This window comes from Pelodiscus sinensis, chromosome 6 (assembly GCF_049634645.1).
Source record: "Pelodiscus sinensis isolate JC-2024 chromosome 6, ASM4963464v1, whole genome shotgun sequence".
Taxonomy (NCBI): Eukaryota; Metazoa; Chordata; order Testudines; family Trionychidae; genus Pelodiscus; species Pelodiscus sinensis.
The window spans coordinates 43449228-43457995 of NC_134716.1; the positions used below are offsets into that span (position 1 = coordinate 43449228).

General features: G+C 41.7%; 1 long non-coding RNA gene across 1 annotated transcript; it reads right to left on the reverse strand.

Annotated features, from left to right (window-relative positions):
- Positions 1 to 969: 969 nt before the first annotated feature.
- Positions 970 to 7849, reverse strand: LOC142830051 (uncharacterized). Its single transcript, XR_012905074.1, has 3 exons — positions 7741 to 7849; positions 3011 to 3114; positions 970 to 1158 (listed from the first exon to the last, which is right to left on the reverse strand). It is a non-coding gene; the product is annotated as an uncharacterized LOC142830051 (long non-coding RNA).
- Between the last annotated feature and the right edge of the window lie 919 nt (positions 7850 to 8768).

The window sequence follows — 8768 nt, forward strand, 5'->3', positions numbered from 1 at the left end:
TGACTTACAGTATTTTAAATATACTCATATAGGACCCTATTCATATCAACAGCCAAACTTTCTTTTAACAACATTGGGAAGAAGATTGAAGCCATAGTTTCCCTTCTTGGCTAAGGAAAACAGTCACTTTGGTACAGTTTTTATCAGGTTTTTTTTCATTTGCTTTTATTAATGTCTTCTTCTTTCATAGGAAAATGCTGATTCCTGTTTTAACATTGGACTGCATCTCAATGGAATTCTGTTAAAAAGATATCAGTCTGAAATTCTTTCAAAAACATGGGCAAGAAAGTTGTTTAAGTCCGCTAAAACTTCTGGAGCACAAATTAGCAAGTGGAAGTAATTAAGACAGAAATGACTTGGTTCCCTAATTGAAGAAGTCATCCAGCATGAGGTCATTCAGTATTAGTATTTAATTGCTTTCAGGATGGCTCACAGTGTGATGCTCTTGCTCCATCCCTTTCTTCACTCCCCAAAAATCCTCCAAGTATTTCTAGAAGAATGTATTTGTCTGCACACTGTTGGTCTGTTTTAAGTTCATTTAATTAAATTAGCTAAAATTAAAAAGCAGAGTTTATAATCTCAGCTTTGGCTTTTTTCTTTTATACATTCAGGTCTGACTCCGGTTGGGATGGGGAGTAGTCACATAGCATACTTAAGGAATATTCACATCACATGATGGTACCTGATGTCTATGCTTGATATGGCCGTCCATTGTTTGAATAGTTATGGGTAAGGTGTATGTGGTGAAGATGTTCTTTTATAATACTACAGACAAAGTCTGGTAAGGCACTGTGTTCTTATCGCTTCACTATAAGTATCAGGTTCCAAGACTTCATGTAACTGAAACAAAAACTTTAATATTAAAATTAAGCCAAATCAGTATTAAAGTCTCTCATTTGAATTTTCTAAAATTAAATAAATGTGGGCCACATTCAAATTATAGTAATAGAAATGCATAGAACACCACAATGAGAATGAAGCATTTATTTGTCAAAATGAGCAAATTCCAGAGATTGGACCAAATCTTGCTGTCCTTATTCATGCAGGTAGTCATGTTTCAGAATAGTTTAATCTGGTATCTTTCTTTGGCTTTTATGTCTTCATTCTGTTATAGTAGAGTGGTGAACACTTTGGGAATGGTGGTTGTTCATAAGAACTCTTGGGGAAAAAAACAAAACTTCTTTCAGAAATTTACAGCTGAACACAGACTTAATACAGTTTTAGAGTTTTACTATGCAGAAGAAAAATACTGCTTTTAACCATCTTGATTTAAATGAAAATAGTTTCCTTGTCTTGTCAAATATATAAAGTTAGTAAGCTGTATTTAACACAGCACTATCTTATATTTGTCCCCCTCCCCTTTTTTTTTGTCTCTGCTGCTGACTCATTGTGTACTTTTGGCTCCAAATGAGGTGTGTGTGGTTGAATAATCTGTTCATAAATCTAGTGTTCATAACTCTGAGGTTCTGCTGTAACTGTCTTCATATCTAATCACTCCTTCTGCACCCTTTGGTAGCTCTTCCTATTCATTTTTTCAGGTAGCTTGGGAGAAGGGGGAAAACACATTAATGATACACTAATGTATTTGCTTCCTTAGTTAAAACAATAAAGCAGTAACACAATTCAAGAAACAAATTTAAATGAGTTTGAATAGGAGAGAATTTTGAAATGTTGCCCATATTTAATCCCATTATTTTCCATTATATCGGGGTCGGCAACTTTTGCAAACCAAAATTGTAAAATTCAGAAAAAGTGGTCAACAAAGAGCCCTATAGGAATGCCCATTTGCATGACTGAAAATATACAACTTAATGTTATTGATAATTGACATGATGATTAATAGCATAAATGAACTTTGTACTCACAGACTTTATTTAATGGGTCTTCTGCTGTTGTATCTTCTTACACATGTCAAATCCAGCTTCATGCACACATTCAGGCTGTCCTCTGTCAATCTTACGGCAGGGGGTTGGGGATGTGGGGGTGCAGGAGTCTGGATTAAGTTGTTTGAGGGGCTCAGGTGCAGGGGGCAGTGCACTGAGGGTGGGAAGTAGAGTATGTGGGGGGAGGACCCTAGGGCCAGATTACCTTGCCTGACCTAGGCTGGATTGCTGCACCTTGGCAGCAGTGGCTAGATGAGGGCCTGGACTAGGATTGCCACTTCCAGATCTTGGTCTCCCCTCCTACCCAGGCTGCAGCAGGAGATGGGAGGTGCCACCAGCCCTTTCTGTGGCCAGATGGGAGTTGGACTGCAGGGCCTTCCTCAGGATCAGGGCCAGGGACAAGATGCTGCCTGATTGGAGCCTTGTTAGCTAGGTTGCCATGGGAGCAGCTGCACTGCAGCTCCAGTCCCAGCTCCCACCATGCAGCCTGCCTCAGGAGCAGCTGGGAAACCACCATCAGCTTCCCCAGGATTGGAGCTGTTTCCAGGGCAGGAGCAGCCAGGCTGCCATCAAGCCCACTCTGGCTCCAGCTCCAGCACATGGCCGGGGAGAAGCAGTGCTGTGGCTTGGGCACATTTAAATTGTAAAAGCTAAAGCTATAAAAACATTAAGAACATTGCATATCAAAATATGGAAAGAAAAATTCTTAAATCAAATTATGTTCCTAAGAATTCTTTTCTTATCTGTAAATTTGGATTATTACAGATAGAAACATTTTTGTTTTGTTTTGTGTTTCAATTGTGAAATTGATGTTTACTGACATTTCTTGATTACAATTCTAGCCCTTCCATGCTTAAATATAAATCAAAATAATGAATATCAATTAAGCCATCAAAACCTATTTGAATTGGGTTGTTTTCTGATCATGTGGTCATTTCTTGATCTCGATACACTTCTTGTGCTATGGCCCGTTGAGCTGTTGTATTCGGTATTCTCCCCAGAGCATGGGTTCACTGTTCTTTCTGTTTTTCATGCACTGTTAGTAGTGCTCTGGATGCTCACAAACAATTAGCCAATAAGCCTTCCTTAGATTTTTTTAGATGCCTTCTTTCTCCTACAGGACTCACCTTCTGGGTACACCTACACTACCAATGGATTGATGGTGTGGCAATCGATCACTAGCCCTGATAAATCGACTGTTGGATACACTCCTGTCGGCTCTGGTACTCCACTGGAAAAAGAAGCTTAAGATAAGTCGAAGGGAGAGTTTCTCCCATTGACCCAGTGCAGTATAGACAACTCTATAAGTTGACATAAGGTATATAGGCTCCAGCCACATTATTCATGTAGCTGGAGTTGTGTAAAGTAGGTTGACTTTACTCCATTGTGTAGAACTGGCCTGAGATGTGGTTACAACACATGACATTCAGGTGGATATGATAGCTGAAAATAAGAAGTCCACAAGATATTGAGATGGATACATAAACCAAGTGTGTAGCTTCCATAATGAAAGAAAAACATATCCAGCAGAAAAAGTTAAATATTGATCAAAGCATGGAATTTTCCATTTAGTGGCTATGTTTATGTGCATTTATGGCTCTTCAGTGGTTGGCTGGTCTCTTTTAAAAGAAAAATGGAAAGAAGATTATATGATTGTATAAGGTAAATAAAAAATTATGCCAAAAGTATAAGCAGAATTGTTTGTCTATGTTGAGATAGTATGTCTGCTAATGCTAAATACGATAATGACAACTTTTGTATCAGCTACATGTCTTCTTCTCTCCAGAAATTGAACTAAAGTCATGAAAATCCAATTAGTCTTGAGAGAAATCTGTATACATAAACATCCTGGCTCTCATTTGGCCATTTCTCTATTTGTTTCTTACTCTCACTCTCAGTATTCTGTATTCAGCACTAGAGGAGAGTTACCTCCTGCATTTCTGTTGACTGTTCTACAAGTTTTCTCTGAAGAAAGCTTGCTAGACTTAATTCCCAGGAAAAACACAGTATAAAAAGCCTCCATGGTGACATATTTGTAATATTGATAGCAAAAACATCTATAGTTAATGTTTCAAGAACATTCCCATTCTAAAGACTTATTTTGACCCCTTTCTTTCTTGGAGAAATACTTGTTTTGGCTTGAATTTTCTTAGTGTGAATGTGATCCCCTTTTGTTTAAAATTTTTGGAAAAAAATGTCTGTCAAACCCTTCTAGTTTAAATATTGATTTCTTCCCTCTGTTGTTCAGTGCAGAGGGCTAGGCATAGTCTCTGAGAATTTATTTGTATAAAAAGCTGTTTCCAATGGTCTAAAAGTTCACCATACTTAAAGTCTTAAATGGAATAATGGTGAAAATGCTGATGTAACTAAGCACTGCTTTCAGTAGTGAGTCTTATTGCTATTTCATGTTTGGCACATGAGGGAGTCATGAAGATATTTTGTACTCTATAACTGCAGGACTATAAAAGATCAGTGCGACATTGGCTCCCTGTTAACTATTGCCATGAAATGGACACTACACTGTCTATTGGAATTGATCGAGGATGTGGTATATTCTCAATATCGGGAGGTTTTGTAGTACAATATACTATATATAATGAAAGACTAGAAGACCTGGATAAGAACAAGAAAAGAGGAATAGAGAACAAACAGCAGACTCAAAAGCAGTTGGGTTTTCTTTTATACGGTAAAAATGCCATTTTATGCTTTTTGCCATGCCCTTGTTAAAAACTGGTTCAACAGTGTGGGAAAGATATATAACTGACAATATGAATTTAGGAGCAGAAGCTGGACATTACAGGCTAAGAAAGGAAGGCTGAAAGAAGTAAATTAAGTAACAGTAAACCACTGTTCTCACTCTTTTTAAGTTTATGAACACAGCAACAGTGCTTTTCGTGTAGTTACTTCAGGAAAAAAATCCAATAGTCATTAAATGTCTATACAAATAGAGTATATTAACATATTCAACCTTTATTGAAAAACTCCAGTGTGAGTGGGCATGTCCCAATTCTTGGAGCGTTTGTATAGACAAAGGCATTTTCTTTTCCCCAGTACAGACACTATATACAGAGACTCCAAGGGACATTAAGGCTGTGTGTAGACTACATGCCTCTGTCGGCAGAGGCATGTAGATTAGGGTTGTAGGCAAAGGGAAATGAAGCCGCGATTTAAATGATCGCGACTTCATTTACATTTACATGGCTGCCGCGCTGAGCCGACAAACAGCTGATCAGCTGTTTGTCGGCTTGCGCGCTAGTCTGGACGTTCCCCCTGTTGACATCAAAGCCCTTTGTCGGCAGCCCCGTTATTCCTCGTGGGATGAGGTTTACCGGGGCTGCCGACAAAGGGCTTTGATGTCGACAGGGGGAACGTCCAGACTAGCGCACGAGCCGACAAACAGCTGATCAGCTGTTTGTCGGCTCATTGCGGCAGCCATGTAAATGTAAATGAAGCCAGGATCATTTAAATCGCGGCTTCATTTCCCTTTTCCAAAACAACAAATCTACATGGCTCTGTCGACGGAGCCATGTAGTCTAGACGTACCCTAAGACAAATATTTTTATTGGTCAACATCGGGCACTGGGAAACCAGAAATGGTGGGGAGAAAAAATGACATCCCTTATAAATGCATAGAATGACAAGAGAGCCCATGTACTGTACATGCATTCAATTGATGAGTCTTGAGACAATAAGTACAGCCAGTCCCCGGGATACGTACAAGATAGGGACTGTAGGTTTGTTCTTAAGTTGAATTTGTATGTAAGTCGGAACTTATTGTAGGGGAAACTCTAGCCAAACATTTCTCCAGAGCTCAGTTTTATTCTCCCACACCTCACTTCCCTCAGTCCTTTATTCTCAAGCTGAGGTGTCTGCTGAGAAAAGCCGCTCCACGTCTCACTGGTCAGCTAGGGGGAGGGGAGGCACTAGCTTCGCGTTTCCCTGGTCTGCTGGGGGGAAGCAGCTAGTGAGGGGTTGCCTCACCCCGTTTGTAAGTAGGGATCCGATGTAAGTCGGATCCATGTAACCCGGGGACTGCCTGTACTTATGCCTGGAATACAACATTTTATTTTCTGCCAGTTAAAATGCATGTTCTTCAAGGGATGTCTTCCAGACTTCAAGTCACTAGTTCCTGCAACTATTCTTTCAGCTTTCCCAGCAATATGTGACAATGCTGTAGGACTGTGCCAATTTGTTGCAAATAAACCCATTAAAATTTATGGCAAGAATGAGGCATGAGGGGAACTGTCTTCTCTGATTGCATGCATTATATGAGCCTACAACCATATCTCCTAGTTACAACACTTATTAGACTCCGAAGAAAAATCATGCAGCCCTTCAGCAGAGGCCAAGGAGACCATGGATGAACTAAATCCCACATACAGCATATAATCAGTCATTCTAATTCACAAAACAGTTCCCCTCCCAAAATGATTGGCCTGCATATGTGTGAACTCGTGCATAAATGTATGTAACAGCAAGGGCTTGCACAGTGATTTTTATTTACAGACTTTATTATTTACACTGCAAGTGTACTAAGTATCAATATCTACAACAGCACTAATCTCTCTGTCCTCCAACTTATCCATCTTAGGGTATGTCTACACTACCCTCCTAATTCGAAATAGGAGGGTAATGTAGTCAGACCGCAATTGCAAATGAAGCCCGGGATTTGAATTTCCCGGGCTTCATTTGCATAAAGCCGGCCGGCGCCATTTTTAAATGCCGGCAGTTCGAACCCCGTGCCGCGCGGCTACACGCGGCACGGAGTAGCTAGTTCGGATTAGGCTTCCTAATCCGAACTAGCTGTACTCCTCGTGGAATGAGGAGTACAGCTAGTTCGGATTAGGAAGCCTAATCCGAACTAGCTACTCCGTGTCGCGTGTAGTCGCGCGGCACGGGGTTCGAACTGCCGGCATTTAAAAATGGCGCCGGCCGGCTTTATGCAAATGAAGCCCGGGAAATTCAAATCCCGGGCTTCATTTGCAATTGCGGTATGACTACATTACCCTCCTATTTCGAATTAGGAGGGTAGTGTAGACATACCCTTAGACCAGGTCTACACTGGACTTGGTTTATCCTAAGCCAAGCTTGGCTGTGTCCCCACAGTGGAAGGCTGATGGAAGAAAATGGTCCTGGTGGCTTCCCTTACTCCTCATTAAAGCAGCAGCACAGGACACCAGTGGGGGTGCCCTCTGAGTTGGATTTAGTGAGTCTTAATTAGACTTGCTAAATCAAACCCTGGAAAATCGGTCGCGGCAGCGGTGATCTTCCATTCAGTGTAGACAAGTCATTCTGGACAATCGTGAGTCATTTTTTCAGTTCAACTTAATAGTCAACCTCAATCAGTTCTTTCTATAGCCCTCATTCTCCACCTATCCCTTCATGACAAACTTGGAGAAATAGGTAAGTTCTATTGCATTCCCTGAAGGCCCATAACCCTGGGCTCTATCAAAACAATGATGGGCCTGTTGCCAGTACTGATAGGTGCTACCAGAATACAGATAATTAACAATAATATGAATCTAGAAACTTTTTACTTTTGACAGCCCTAAGAATGCAATCTCCTGTCACAAAAAGGTGATGTTTCATGGGAACCCATGGAGGAATAGACCCTGTAGACCATAGTGTTGGCAGGTCTTAAAACACTTGCATCCAAATTCATAGCTAGGGCCCTACTAAATTCACAGCCATGAAAAATGTGTCCTTGTATCCTCCCATGAAATTTGGCCTTTTGTGTGCTTTTACCTATCTTATATACAGCATTTCTCAAATTTGGAGTCCTGCTCCAAAAGGGAATTGCAGTGTATGTGTGTGTCATAAGGTTATTTTAGGAGGGTCGTGGTATTACCACTCTTACTTCTCTGCTGCCTTCTCTGCTTACTTCTCTGCTCCCCCCCCCCCCCGTATTGGAGAGTGGTGGTTGTAATGTTGGCCAGATGCCCAGCTCTCAAGGCATCACCCCACTAGCAGCGTGCAGAAGGGTGGTAATACCATACCCATGTCACCAGTAGCGACCCATCAATACAGATGACCTAGGCAGTTGCCTAGGACGCCAAGATAAACAGCCGTTGAGAGCTTTAGAGGTGGGGGTGCTGTCTTCAGACCTTGATTCCTGCCAGCAGCTGCCGTTCTCCAGCTTTGAAGACAATACTGATGCCAGCAGGGTGTGTCTAACTACATGGCTCCGTCGATGGAGTCATGTAGATTAGGCTGATCAGCAGAGGGAAATGAAGCCGTGATTTAAATTTAAATGGCTGCCGCGCTCTGCTGACCAGGTTTACCTGCGCCTGTCGACAAAGGATTCCTTGTCGACAGCGGCGCGTCCAGACTGCCCCGATCTGCTAACAAACAGCTGGTCGGCAGAGCGCGGCAGCCATTCAAATTTAAATGAAGCCACGATTATTTAAATTGTGGCTTCATTTTCCTCTGCCGATCAGCCTAATCTACATGGCTCCACTGATGGAGCCATGTAGTTTAGACACACCCCAGCTGTACAGAAGTAAGGATAACAGTACTGTAAACCCCATAGACTAACCTTTCAGAGTCCAAATTGTCCTATGGACAGAATAGTTCTGACCATCAGCAGGGGCCAGGAAGGGATTTCTGCCGCCCCCCCCCCCCCCGTATTGTCAGAGTTTATTATCTCCTTCCGCTGAAGCATCAGAGATGGTTACAGCTGTAGGAGGGGCATTGGGCAAGTGCTCTGAGGTGGTTCCAAACTTTTTTTTTTTTTTTTGGCCAGATGTTTGGTTAGAAGGCTCTTGCTCCTGTGCTCAGGGTGTAACTGATTGCCATATGTGGGGTTGGGAAGAAGTTTTCTCCCAAGTCTTATTGGCAGTGATTGTTTTTTTTTCTGCCTTCCTCTGTAGCATGTGAATACAGGTC